We start from the raw sequence: 15481 nt of genomic DNA, 5'->3' as shown, positions 1-15481 counted from the left end.
GCAAATAGACTCCCAAGTATTTTATATTATCTACCGTTACTTTAAATGGAATTTCTCTTTCTGTCTCTTGCTGCTGGACTTTGTGGGTCATGTATAGAAATGCTGATGATTTATGGGGATTTATTTTATATCCTGCTACTTTGCTAAAGTTGTTAATTGTTTCAAGTAATTTTTGAGTTGATTCTCTAGGATTCTTTAAGCATACCATCATATCATCTGCAAAGAGTGATAGTTTTGTTTCCTCCTTGCCTATTCTAATTCCTTTAATTCCTTTCTCTTCTCTGATTGCTAAAGCTAACATTTCTAGGACAATATTAAATAATAGGAGTGATAATGGACATCCCTGTTTCACCCCTGATCTTATTGGGAAGGCCTCTAATTTATCTCCATTGCATATAATACTTGCTGATGGCTTTAGGTAGATACTGTTTTTTATTGTACAGAAAACTCCACCTATACCTAAACTCTCTGGTGTTTTTATTAGGAATGGGTGCTGTATCTTGTCAAAAGCTTTCTCTGTGTCTATTGAGATAATCATATGATTTTAGTTGGTTTTCTTATTGATGTTAATAATTATGTTAATAGTTTTCCTAATGTTGAACCAGCCCTGCATTCCTGGTATAAATCCCACCTGCTCATAGTGTATTATCCTGGTGATCACTTCCTGTAATTTCCTTGCTAATATCTTATTTAAGAGTTTTGCATAAATATTCATTAGGGAAACTGGTTCATAATTTTTTTTCTCTGTTTTGGCATCATCACCATATTTGTGTCATAAAAGGAATTTGGTAGCACTCCTTCTTCACCTATTTTTCCAAATAATTTGTATAACATTGGAATTAATTGTTCTTTAAATGTTTGGTAAAATTCACCCGTAAACCCATCTGGCCCTAAGGATTTTTTCTTAGAGAGTTCATTAATGGCTTGTTCAATTTCTTTTTTCCTTTATTTCCTCTTCAGTTAACCTGGGCAGTTTGTATTTTCAGAAATATTCATCCATTTCATTTAGATTGTCAAATTCATTGGCATACAGTTGGGCAAAATCATTCCTAATTATTGATTTAATTTCTACTTCATTGGTGGTAACATCACCCTTTTCATTTTTGATACTGGTAATTTGGTTTTCTTCTTTCTTTTGTTTAATCAAATTAACCAATATTTTATCTATTTTATTGGTTTTTTCATAAAACCAGCTCTTAGTTTTATTGATAAATTCTATGATTTTTTTTTTGCTTTTAGTCTTATTAATTTCTTCTTTAATTTTCAGGATCTCTAGGTTAGTATCTAATTGGGGATTTCTAATTTGTTCTTTTTCTAGCTTTTTAAGTTGCATGCCCAATTCATTAAACTCCTCTTTCTCTTTTTTATTCACGTAAGCATTTAGAGCTATAAATTTCCCCCTAAGTACTGCTTTGGCTGCATCCCATAGATTTTGGTATGTTGTCTCATTATTGTCATTCTCTTGGATATAGTTATTGATTGTTTCTATGATTTGTTGTTTGGCCCATTCATTCTTTAGAATGAAATTATTTAGTTTCCAGTTGATTTTCATTCTGTTTTTCCCTGGTGCTTTCTTACATGTAATTTTTATTGCATCATGATCTGAGAAGGATGCATTTACTCTTTCTGCCTTTCTACATTTGACTATGATGTTTTTGTGCCCTAATACATGGTCAATTTTTGCAAATGTGCCATGTACTGCTGACAAAAAGGTATATTCCTTTCTATCCCCATTCAGTTTTCTCCAGACATCTATCATGTCTAACTTTTCTAGTAATCTATTCACCTCTTTCACTTCTTTCTTATTTATTTTGTGGCTAGATTTATCTAATTCTGAGAGGGGGAGATTCAGATCCTTGAGACCAATTCACGTTCCCTCAGGAGGCTTCACATGTAGGCAATTTGAGGGTATTGTCCTCATCTGTGTTTGCATTGGCTTCTTCCCTACTAATACAGAAGCTCTCAATGGAGAGGGCTCTTTTTTGCTTCTTACTCATTATTGCAGCTTATTTATTTGTTTTTTAAGTTGAGGTCTGCTCTGAGGGCACCAGGGTCCCTGTTTTGGGCTTCTTGTGCAGGGGTATAGGTGCTGTGTGACCGGCTTTTTACTCTGAGGCCTTTATAGTGTGTGCAGTTCGTCCCCCTGTACTTCCTGTCTAAGCGTGCTGCTTCAGTGTGCCTGGTTGCGCCTAACCTGTTCATGGACCTACTGCTGGCAACTTGCCCTCTTGGCTGGTGCAGGTAGGTTTTTCCACTGTCCTTCTTGGCCACCAGATTTTTTGAGCCAGGTTTCAGGGGCCTCAGTTGTTCAGCTGTGGCCTGCAGCTCCTGCTGACTTGCCCCAACCCCCTCGGCGCTGGGCTGCTGCCCTGCTCTGTGCTTCCCTTTTGCCCAAGTCAGACCGACCTTTTCCTGAAGTCTTCTAAATTATCTCTGTTTGGAAGACTGTGTCTCTCTGTCTCTTTGCAGGTTCTGTAGTTTCAGAATCCGTCAGGAGGCTTGATTTAATGTTCTTTTTGAGGGAACAGAAGGAGAGCTCAGGCAGCTTGCTGTTTCCTCTCTGCCATCTAGGCTCCCCTCATTGGCACTTTTTAAAAAGATTAACATAATTTGCCCAGATAGAAGCTCCCTAGTCTTCCTATAAAGAGAAATTTCATCCTAGTTGCTCTGTACAGGTGTTAGATCCTCAACTCTCACCTGTAGCTACAAGAAGCTACAGCAAGTGCAGCAGCCACACCACAATAAAACTGTTTTAGCAGAAGGGCTAAACCAGATTGAGGGTAACTGACAGACTTCATAACCATCAGTGAGTTAGGAAATGGTAGACTCTTCCTGAAGCATGTGAAGACTTCCCTAGGAATGTGCAGAAGAGAACAATTTGTTCCAATAGCCATGAAGGAAGGTGAAGTAGATGCTGTGGAGTCCTTAGAGATTGATTTGGCATTGAAGACACCAAGGTCATTCATTGCATCCCTCTCACTGGACTTTGATGAATCTGGAAGAGAGAGTGAGTGACATGACTTGTGTAACTGCCTCACTTAAATCCAAATCATGAACAAGTCAAGACATCACCCCATGAAAACAAATAAAATAAATGTAAATGAAAACCTCTTTGAAAACAAAGGAAGAACAACAATAACAGCAAATTCCCATAACATATACTTAAAAGGAAAAGCAAGTAGTATTTAATAGAAATAAGTAGTTCTGCATGTAATCTATTTCTATTCTATTCATATTCCCATTTAATTTAGTTTGTGGTAATTTCAGAATGAAAATACAGTATTAAAATATATTTTACTTTGTACAAGGATTGCAAGAAGAGATAATAGAGAGACCATGATCTCAAAGAGTTTAAAATAAAATATTATCAGCATCAGTAATAGTTTCTTTCTTAATCTAAAGTAAAGAGTACCTTGTGATTTGAGAAGGAAAAAAAAATTCCTGTAGCTTTTACATATTGTCATTTAAGACAGAATTTAAAAAGAAAAGAAAACATTACAGTAATGCAAACCACTAATTTAGCAATCAACAAATAAATAAGCATTTATTAATCACCTTTTTTTGTCAAGCAATCTAATATATGCTGAGGAAAAAATAATAACAATGAGATGCCCTGCCCTTAAAGGAAATCTTACATTATACCAGCGACAGCAACATGCAGACAGACAGATAGACATATATGTGGGGTGTGTGTGTGTGTGTGTGTGTGTGTGTGTGTGTGTGTGTGTGTGTGTGTGTGTGTGTAGAGAGAGACAGAGAGAGACAAAGAGAGAGGCAGAAACAGAGATACAGAAGGAGAGAAAGGTAATAGGGGGTGAGAATAAGACCACGAAAGTTCTTATATAGGAGGTAATATCTGAGCTGAGCTTTGAAATAATGTAGGGATTCTAAGAAGGAGTGCATTCTTGATATGAGTGTCATCCTGGACAAAAGCACAGAGATGAGAAATTATCTATTCTGAGTAAGAGATAAAACAAAGACCAATTTAACTGAACATAATTAGTAATAACTCAGTAAATACTGGAGGAAGGTAGATTGTCATAAGCTTTAAGTGAAACAGAACTGAGAAAAAACTGTAGTGGTAGTGGAAAGGGGGAAGGGGCAGAGAAGTAGTAACCCCTTTTTTGTTTTTGGTTTTATAATGGTATTTTATATTATTCCCAATTACAGGTAAAGATGGTTTTCAACATTCATTTTTGTAATATTTTGAGTTCCAAATTTTTCTCCCTCTCTCCCTTCCCCCTCCCCCTCTGCAAAACTGCAAGCAATTAGATATACGTTATATAAGTAGAACAATGTTAAACATATTTGCACATTATTTTTTTGTGAAAGGAGAGTCAAGACAAAAGGGAAAAATCATAAGTAAGAAAGAAAAAAATCAAGCAAAAAGTAAAGTGAAAATAGTATGCTTTGATCTGCATACTATTGATATGGTATCACCTTTTATGTCTAAATCATGTATCCATTTTGGGCTTATTTTGGTATACAATATAAGATGTTGGCTTATGCCTAACTTCTGCGATACTATTTTAATTTTTTCCTAGGGTTTTTTGTCAAATAATGAGTTCTTATCTCAGATGCTGGAGTCTTTGGGTTTATTAAAAAGTATATTACTGGAGTGATTTATTTGTGTGTCTTGTATGATCCACCACTCTATTTCTTATCCAGTACCAAATAGTTTTGATGATTTATAATATAGTTTTGGATCTGTTATAGCTAGGATACTTTCCTTTGAATTTTCTTTTCATTAATTCTATTGATATCTTTGACCTTTTGTTCTTCCAGATGATTTTTAAATTATTTGTTCTAGATCTATAAAATAACTTTTCAGTAGTTTAATTGGTATGGCACTGAATAAATAAAATAATTTAGGTATAATTGTCATCTTTATTATATTAGCTCAGTCTATCCATGAACAATTGATATTTTTCCACTTGTTTAGATCTGATTTTCATATATGTTAAAAGTATTTTATAATTGTGTTAATATTGTTTCTGGGTTTTTCTTGGCAGATAGAATCCCGAATAATTTATATTGTCTCCAGGTGAAATGGTAACTCCTAAAGAAAAGTCCAAGAATGAAGTCTGCCTGGAGTTCAAGTCTTAATGTAGTAATTGAATTAAAAGATCAGCAGTAAAGGTTGGGGTTCCACTCATCACCTCTAATCTGATCAGCATTCTGCTTAGTCAAATCTTGGTTGATAATACCTTCTTCAGATTCTTCTCCCTTCTGATTGGAGGGCAGAGATTAGTCTGTCAGCTCCTTCCATTTTGCATCTGCTGCTGTATATCATTTTAAATCCATGGATTAAGATGTCACTGTGCTGGATACCTCCTACTTTTCAACACCCACATTTCTGCTTCTTTTTGTATGTTGCCTCTTCCCATTAGATTGCAAGCTCCTTGAGGGGAAAGGCCATCTGTCTTTGTATTAATTGGGTACAATTAATTGACATTATGAGATACTCTATGAAATATGAAGTCTTTCGCTAAAGTTGCCTCCTCTCCTGTCTTTTTAAAATACTACGTTAAAGCTGCATTAAAGCAGCTATCCACACCATTTAGGGACAGATAAAAGGAAGAAATATACTTCAAGAGTATAGACTGTATGCATATACATACATACATAAACACACAGATATGGATATATGCATATATATACATATATATACACACATGTGGTTATATATAGGTTCCTCCTGGAGAGATGATTGTTTCTCTATCAAATTTTGATAAATTTTGATATTTTGATAAAGGTGCTATAACCTTAATCTATTTGTAAACTATTCTCATTCTCTCTCACTCTTTCTCTTTCTCTCTCTCTGTATACACACACACATACATATAAACAAAATACTTTCTATATGTTTATAGCATAGTATACTATATAAACTATATATATAAAATATATGTATACATATTTTTAGTTTATGTTTATAGTAGAGTATATGTGTATAAACTAAATGCATATGTGTGTATATGTGTATCTCTATCTCTATATAACAATTCTAAAAGTGTAAATGGGGTGATCATTGCAGAAGGAATTTGTCAAACTGACTCCTGCCATACTGCATTAACATCATTCACATATCACTGTTGGTGTTCAATCTCTAATTATACTAAAAGATGTTTTCTCACTACATATATCTTGTCACTGGCAATATGCTATTCATCAACAGAAATATTCTGACATGCTATAATAGTGCACAGGGAATCCTTACCCTACTTTAGAGGTCAAAGTCTAAGTCACTCCAATGTACCTACTGATTGATTATGCTCCAGGGAATATTAACACAATTGATAGATATTTTTTTTCTTAAAACTCACATTCCTATGTCTGATTTTACTAAGATTCATTAAAAATAAAAATACCCAAGAAGCTACAGGTTCACTAAAAAGTTCACATGGACCTCAGTAAATGTGTTCTATTCTTGTTTCACATGGGAATGTCTTATTCAGTGTATGAATCAGTAAAAATTCTGTGCCAATCTATTAATCTATATTCATCCTGTATGAAAATATACATATCTGACCATCAATCATTCCCTTAAATTGTTGTTTCCATCTGTTAGAATGTAAATTCCTTATAATTATTTGCTTTGGTGATTGTATTTCCAGTGTTTAGATGTATGGGTGGCATATAGCAGAAATTTAATCATTAAAAAAATTTTATTCATTCTTTCATTTCATCTTATTAAGAAAGCAGGATAAGGGACAGCTAGGTGGTGCAGTGGATAGAGCACTGGCCTTGGAGTCAGGAGTATCTGGGTTCAAATCTGGCCTCAGACTTACTAATACTTACTAGCTGTGTGACCCTGGGCAAGTCACTTAACCCCAATTGCTTCATTAAAAAAAATAAAAAAGCAGGATAAAAGACAAGATCCTTAAATATCCTCCTCTATCACCATCTATTTCAAAGTAATCTTTTTTCAATTCTTTTAATTCTTTTGTCTTTTTTTTTAATCAACTTTCTCCAGAGGCAACTTATAAATGTATTTGCTTAGTTGAGATGATTCAGGTTTGACAATAAAAAACCTTGAGAACAAAACAATGAGCATCACACACACACATACACACATGCACACAAATATTTGTGTGTATATTTCTTCAGTTCTCTAGATAAGTTCTTAGTTCAATATTTAAACTTGATAAAACTATTGCTTTTAACCACTATTTTAATGCTTCAAAGGCATGCAGTTGTATTGATCTATTATTGACTGTATCATTGCAGAGGTTTACTGATTTAAGCCAGAAATAATAATATTCTTTAGGGTAGTTGGGGAAGGCATGGTGAAAAAATTCATAATAACGAACTTTTTAATGTGATAAGCCTTCCTGAATTTAGTTTGGCTGACCCCTAGATCAAAAAGCAAACAAACTGAAAAATCTCAATCACTGGCCCTTAAGTCCAAGCCTTTCTAATTTGGTAAGACCTGCCAAAACTTTTGGACCCCTGGTATATCTGTTAGGACATTTAGGTTACTTCTCTTGCATAAAGAGGCAAATGACTTTAGCAATGATCTAAATTTGTTATACATCAATGTAACAATAATTAAAATTAGAGTTCAAATATAAGGAAGAAATTGTGTCTGAAATGTTTTTATTTAATATAACCTAAAGGGTACTATTATTCTAGATGTAATCTGTGTTGAGTTACAGCCTTGAGTTCATTAACAGTCTCTCTCCAACAGACAGAAGTAGTAACTCTGTGTGGGGTAGGTGGATATGGCGTACATACGAGCCAATGAAAGGGAAGTAGTGATTAGCAAATAACTCCTAGACTGAGATGAGGAAGAAATAAATAGAGACAGAGTGATTGCTACTCCACCTGTGGGACACTCTCTTTACCTCCTCGGTGTTCCTATTGCAGAAAGAGTTTCCCAAGTTTCTGACAGCTGACACAATAAAGGGCCACATGAGATTTTTTTTTTAAATTGATTTTAATTGTTCACTAGTCTTACAAAATTAATCTTGGGGTTATTCACACTCATTAATTCATAGGATACCTTCAGTCCTCCAACGCATTCTGCTTAGTATCTTCAATTGTGAGTGACCTTAAATTTTTGTAAAAGAAAAAAAAATAACTTATTTTTTCAAGTTGAACTTAATTTATGCTCATTGTTAGCTGATTGTAATGAATATCTTTAAAGGGGGAATTTTATTTTTTGTTTGCTTTATATGGACATTTAAACCAATTTTATTATTTGTACAGCTATTCATAAATAAGGTATTTATAATGCATTATAAAGAGTATATTGAAAGTCACTGAGTTTCCACAACTTGTTTCTGACAGTTCGTTCAGTGTAAGTAATAGATCATAGAAGTGATGGCAATCTGATGATGTATTACACCCATACATCACTGCATTGACGATACTTTAATGACAGATGAGTAATAGATCTTAAGGTAAAGCTCTCAAATTTGTAACTGACTAAAAAATGCTGTTTCTGGGGAAAATACTTAAAACTTTCTAAAATAGTACAAGAAATTGTACTTAAGTTACTGATATAAAGGGTTATATGTTCAAATGTAGGAATGTGTGTGTTTTCTATTACCCATTACTTAAAGTACTTGAATTTAATATATTTTTAAAAACTGTGATTTTTCTCAAAATATCTAAATTTAAAATTTTTTTTTAAAAAATCTAAATTTTTCCTTTTTTCTTTTACTTCTTTGACATTTATGCACTCATCATTAAAACAGGTCTTACATACCATGATGATTGATTTTATCTTGTTATTTTTCATTCTTTGCTTTGCAAATGAAGACTTTTTTTTAATTTGGTGGATATGGAAATCAATGGCACCCCTTTTCTACTAAGAAATCCTTAACTCTGTTCAAGTTAGAAAACCATTTGATAACTTTTCCCTACCTCTGTTTTAAATGATCTCTTCTAAACTATATATTAGCTGGGGTTATAGTGCCTTCAAGAATGTAATTTTTCATCTCTAAAAAATGTTGAGTAGATCTTCCATTACTCATACTACTCACAGGGGGATAGAATGAGAGAGCAATAAAACCAAATAGTAAAAATAAAGTATTGCCCTATGAATTTCTGTTTAATAAAGTTAATAAGCTACTGAATATAAAACAATATCAAAGAAATCATCAAAATTGGCATTTTACCTACACGGGGTTTTATGTATATAAATTATATGAAATAGAGATATATTATTTCTAAGGAAAGAAAATCACTTTATTTCCATATATGCAGTATAAGACAATATGAAAATTTATTTATATGCCTCCTTAAAGGGACATGTTATTAGAAAAATCTCACTGGAGAGCCCAAAAGTCAAGCAGGGGTAGGCACCATTAGAAAGTGGAATCTTTCCCTCTCTTATTCCAAGCCTCATTTCCCAGGTCTGAAGATATGCTAGAGAGCTTATTTTGGCTACACTTACCTTATTACTATTATCAGTTCCACCTGAGTTTCTTGAGAGTATATTCTTTCTTCTGATAATTGGGTCCCTTTCCTATTAACATCTTCCTAATATTTGTGGATCTGAAACATGGCTACTAAGATCACCTGAATGAGCATGGTGTCACCAAACATAATCCTAAAAATACAGACTTGATCTTACCATTTGCTTTTCCATTTCATTTGACAGTCCACTGGTTCTTAGCATTTACCCAAGAACCCTACCCTCTAAATAATCTTAGTAAGAGCTTATGAATTTTTTTTTCAATTTTTATCTATAAGGCATAGCACAGTGCTTGGCACATAATAAATGCTTTTTTTTCATTAATTGATTCATTAGAAAATACACCTATGTTTAAAACTTCCCCCAAAACAACAAAAATATCTAGTTGTTATTGTAATAACCTTGATGTTGACCAAAATGAATAATCTAAATGTTCCTACAGTATCTATAGTAGCACCATGAAAGTGTGTGTAGAAATCAGGTTTTGTTTTTACTCACAGCAAGAGAACTGCATCTTTTAGCAGAACTGCTTCATTGAAGCACAGTTACATAGTCCTCTAACCAGAAAGACTGATATTTCTATATTCTAATAAATATGCTTTAGAGACTTGAATGTGGCTGATGGTGGTGGTGATAATAGGACAAATATAGGAAAATGTAAATATTAAATGCAATAAAAGTCATTTACATGTATATAGGGCTTATGAAACAGTATTTAAGAGAGAAATCAAATAGCATTCAAAAAATGATATCCCATGAATTCATCAAACATTTTAAGAACTAAGTATAAAACAAATGGCTGAGACATGCAGACTTGTTTATGAAAAGAGACACTTATTATAACCAGGTTATAATCACCAGAAATTAGAGAAGATTTATTGTTATGGAATTTTGACATTGTGACATAATCAATGATGAATACTCAAGGAAATGGCAGAAACTGTTTAAGACATTACTGAAGGCTCCAAAAACAACTACTGAATGTCTAGTAAAACATAACCTAATGACTAGAATTCAACATCAGAAAGTACTTATCTTTTGTGAACTGACAGATGCAAAAATTCATACTAAAAATATAGACCTTGAAATATTCTTGAGAAATCAACAAATAAATTGCAATAGAATAAGTTCATTATCACGGATCAAACTGTTGCCCACAATTCTCCAGATATAATACCCACCCATTAAAATTTTGAGAAAATATTTTATTAGATATTATCTTACAAAGTGAAAATTGTCTCTAAAGTATATGGGATACATGCTTTTGAAATTTTGAAACATAGTTGAAGCAATGAAAATCAAATGGTAAAAGAAAGAGTAACATCTATGAAACTGCTTGCTACTAGAGTTGTACTAGCCTTGCTTTCAGTGAGCTTACAGAAGATGGGCTTACATTCCAAAACTTGTATTCAAGTAAAGCAAGAAATTATGTTTATTTATGCTTGTCATGGTCAAAAATTAAATATGAATATTGTGAGAATCAGGGTGCCACCTTCCTGCTGAGAAAGACATTGTGTGAACCAGGGCAATGGCCCCCTGACGAAAAACCATGTGACTAGCACCTGGAAGTTATATTTATTCATAGAACTGCCTGTAAGTCATGTAAATCAATGCTACCAGCCAATTAGCTTGGAACTGTGTGTAGGGTCCACCCCTCTTGCTATCCAGAGAGAGATTCTCCTTGAGGAGAATGGAAAGGGGACCTTTTTTTCCCCCCCTTGGAGGTCTTGGTAGGAGCGGTGTCAGCTAGGCTTTTTCTCTCTGAGCTCCATGTGTTTTTCCTCTCTTTTGATAACTTCTAATATACTTTAATGAATGCTTAATGCCCAAAGACTGGTGCTATAAGCTTCTTTTTTTGTTTGTTTGTTTGTTTTGGGGTTTTTTGGTGAGGCAATTGGGGTTAAGTGACTTGCCCAGGGTCACACAGCAGTAAGTGTCAAGGGTCTGAGGCCGGATTTGAACTCATGTCCTCCTGAATCCAAGGCTGGTGTTCTATCCACTATGCCATCTAGCTGCCCCTGTGCTATAAGCTTCTAATTTAAGGTGACCACACATTAGATTTTAGTCATAACACTTTGATTTTTAAACATCACAATGTGAATGTGTATATACACACACATAATTATTTATATATACATATATATGTGTGTGTGTTTTGGCTTTTCCCATGTTTCCTTACAGCTGATCTCCATCAAATGATAGAAATTACCTAGTAATAATAATAATAATAACACCAAAATATAATTATATTTTAAAATATTTCATATAATTTTAAATATAAATAATAATAGGAACATAGCCTATCCAACAGTTTTTTTCTATCTGAAGTCCATTGAAAATTATCAGTGATATAAATATTAATAAAATTTTCATATTAAGAGAATTGCCAAAAATAATGTAAATAAATATATTAATAATTAGAATTTTTAATAGATATTTAACAGTACTTTAAAAAACAAAATGTATTACATAGAACATCTTAGTTGATTGAGGCAAGTTTTACAGTTTGGAAATAGAGAGATTAAAATGTTTTGTTGTTGTTGCAGATCTAACAAGTATATGGGAGAGTATTTAAAGCTATTTCTTGTTTCTAAGTCTAGTACTCCTTTCAGTACAGATACTAAGTCGGACTAAAAGTAATGTTATACGTCGGAAAAAGAGTACAGGAACCCCTGGCCAGACGGCTCCACTAGCACAGCTGAAGATGCAGAGGAACCCTTTGAGTTCTTGCAGACATGGCACTTCGAGGCCTCCATAGCAGAAGAGAGGGAGCTTTGGGTACAGAGCGTACAGGCTCAAATCCTCAACAGACAGTAGGGTTTTTTCGAAGTGCCAAGGACAAGACTTGCCTGGGTAGGCAGTACTCGGCACTGGCAGGGCAAGTGGTCCGCATCCCCTGGGGCAACAGCTTCTATATTGACTGCAACTCTCCCAACCCAGACTGGGCCAGCCTGAACCTGGGGGCCCTGATGTGAATAGAGTGCTCAGGAATCCACCTGCACCTGGGGGCCCACCTGTCTCTAGTGTGTTCCCTAGATCTGGAAGACTGGCCCCCCTGAGCTGCTGTCAGTGATGACCGCCATGGGCAACGCATTGGCCAACAGCTTCCGGGAGGGTGCCCTCGATGGCTATGCCATACCGGGGCCAAAGGCTTGCAAGGAGGAGACGTAGCACTGGATCAGGGCCAAGTATGAACAAAAGCGGTTTCTGGCCCCCATCCGAGCTTGGATGTGACCCTGGGGCAGCAGCTGCTTCTGGCTGTTGTGGAGGATGACCTGCGGCTGCTAGAGATGCTCTTGGATCATGGCTCCAAGGAGGAGGTGAATGAGACCTATGGGAGACACAGCTGCTTATCTGGTACAGGGTGGATGTGAGGAGTCGGGATGCTCGGGGCCTGACTCTACTGGCCTATACCTGTGTTTAACCCCTCTCGCGTAAGCTCTTTCCTATGATTCAAATCTTATACTTTTCAGCCCACTATAAGAACATTGGTTTTCATACTATTCCTCATGAACAATAATTAATCTCCTGATTCTGTGTCTTTTCACTATTCATCATTCCAATAATGTTTTTCTTTCTTATCTGTACCTTCTGGCTACACTGACTTCCTTTAGGCCACAAGACTTGCTATAGTATATTGAGTGCTGGGCTTTCAGCCAGAAAGATCTGAGTTCTAATTCAGGCTCAGGCCTTTGCTATCTGTGCGACACTGCGCACATTTCTTAAAACTGCTTGCCTCAGTTTCCTTAACTGCAAAATGGATATAACAATACCACCTATCCCAAAGAGTTGTTGTGAGAGACAAATTAATATTTGTTAAAAAAAAAATTCAAAAAGTCCTTAGCGGGGCAGCTAGGTGGTGCAGTGGATAGAGCACTGGCCTTGGAGTCAGGAGTACCTGAGTTCAAATCCAGCCTCAGACACTTAACACTTACTTAACCCCAATTGCCTTACTTAAAAAAAAAAAAAAGTCCTTAGCACCATGCCCAGAAAAAATAGAAGTGGTTCAGTTTTTTGACCTGGCACTGATAGATTCTCCAGGTTTCACAGTCAGCACACAGCTCTATAGAACTTCAGTTTGGTATGCAGCCTAATACCTCTTTTCTCCCACACTTTCTTTCAGAGCCTCCCATAAGCTGAGCTAGCTCTGGCTGTCTCTGACTCAACCTCATCACATATGTGGACATTCCTGAAAAGTACACTGCTAAGGTAAGTGAACTTATCCATAGCATTCAAAATTTCTCCCTTTATTGTCAGCAGTGGTTGAATGTATGGATGGTGCAGTGCTGGCTGGTGGAGAACATATGTATTTTTGGTGTTGATTATCAGGTCAAAATTGGCCCAAAGACTGTTAGTGCTTCTCAACTACTCAGAGGTGATAGACTCACACTGATCATTGATAAGGCCAAAATTCTGGAGAGATAGGATGAACATGGTGTTATCAACAGTCTGTCATCAACCACAATTGAAACCCTTGACTGTATGTCCAGGATTGTAGTCAATTCCCTTCCAGCTGAATTTCCAAGTGAAAAAGAGATATTGAATGTCATTGGGTTCCTCTTGAGTCTCAAAAGTGCCTTGCACTGATTCTATCCATCCCAGTAAAGATATATAAGGCAAGGAGTCCACTGCTTATATAAAAACTAACTGAAATTTTCTGAGTTATATATGAAAAGTAAGTTATCACACAGGAGATCAAGGATGACTACAGTGTCAGTCTTTATAAAGGAAAAGTAAAGAGTTTGTCCTATGACAATCACAGAGAGGTTTCTCTTAGTCATTGAAAGCAAGATTTTTGGCCAAAATGCTCTTTAATTGGCTGATTCTTCATCTGGAAGATGGTCATTTGACCAAAGGCCAGTGTAGCTTAAGTGTCAAATAACATTTGACACGGTCTTTGATTTCTAACAAATCTAGAAGAAATACCAGGAGTAGAACAAAGGTCTATATACAATGTCTGCTGATCTGACCAAGGCCTTTGATACTGTCAGTCATGAGGGCTTTTGGAAGATCACAGCAAAATTTAGTTGCTAGGAGAAGTTCAACAGTGTTGTTTGGTGACTTCATGATGTTATTCATACATATTCTAGATGAAGGGCAATGCTTTTACACTTTCCCAGTAATCAATAAAATGATTGATATAAAATTGATTATTAATATAAAAATCAATATATGTATATATAATCAACAATTTTAACAAAGCATAGCTGTGTGTTTTTAGCATGATGTTTTCCACAATGTTGTCCAATGGTTTCAAAGAGGACAAAAATGGCATCAAGGTTAGCTACCACACTGATAGTAAGTTATGTAACTTGAAAAGTATAGACCAAAAGGGAAGAAGAATCATTGTGCAATTGTTGGTTGTTTGTTTGCAGATGATTGTGCACTCAATGAAGATTCTGAGGCTGAAGTGCAAGAGTATGGGTCAATTTTCTGCCACTAGTGTCTAGCACATAGGAGGGATCCCAAAATATTCCATTTCCTGTTCCTTCCCCCCACCTTAGCTCAAATATCTTGTTCTTTAGTTCCTATTTTTTCCAGTTTCTTATTAATGAGGTTGGAAATATGGGTTGTAAAGGACTTTAAAAGCTAAAAAGATGAGTTTCTTTTATCCCAGAGAAAATAAGAAACCTTAGGAAGTTATTGACTAAGGAAATCAAATCTTCAATTATACATTTAAGGAAACTCTCCTTGGCAGTACTATGTAAAGTGAACTGGAAGTAAGGATAAATTCAAAGAAGGGGAACCAATTAAGGAAGCTGTTGTAATAACTTAGGCAACAGGTTATGAGAGTATGAGAATTAAAAAGGCTGCTTTGAAATATGGAGAGAAGGGAACAGATGAAAAAATCTTTAGAAGTAGAAATGGCAAGATTTGGCAAAAAATTGAATGTATATAATATGAAGGAGAGTGAGGAGTCAAGGATAACTTAGAATTACTGAAACTGGAAAACAGGAGGAAACATTACATTTTATTGACAATGAGAGATTTGCAAAAGGGTTAGATTTTGGAGGAAAAGTAATTTTTGTTTTGAGTAGGTTATCCATCTTGAAGTTT

The 15481-nt window shown here is 35.1% G+C and overlaps 1 pseudogene; it reads left to right on the top strand.

Annotated features, from left to right (window-relative positions):
* The first annotated feature begins 2892 nt into the window (after window positions 1-2892).
* Window positions 2893-12848, top strand: LOC122749421 (annotated as a pseudogene).
* Window positions 12849-15481: the final 2633 nt, after the last annotated feature.

The sequence above is a fragment of the Dromiciops gliroides genome, chromosome 1 (genome assembly GCF_019393635.1).
Source record: "Dromiciops gliroides isolate mDroGli1 chromosome 1, mDroGli1.pri, whole genome shotgun sequence".
Classification (NCBI taxonomy): Eukaryota; Metazoa; Chordata; class Mammalia; order Microbiotheria; family Microbiotheriidae; genus Dromiciops; species Dromiciops gliroides.
This window is presented reverse-complemented; position numbering and strand designations above follow the sequence as displayed.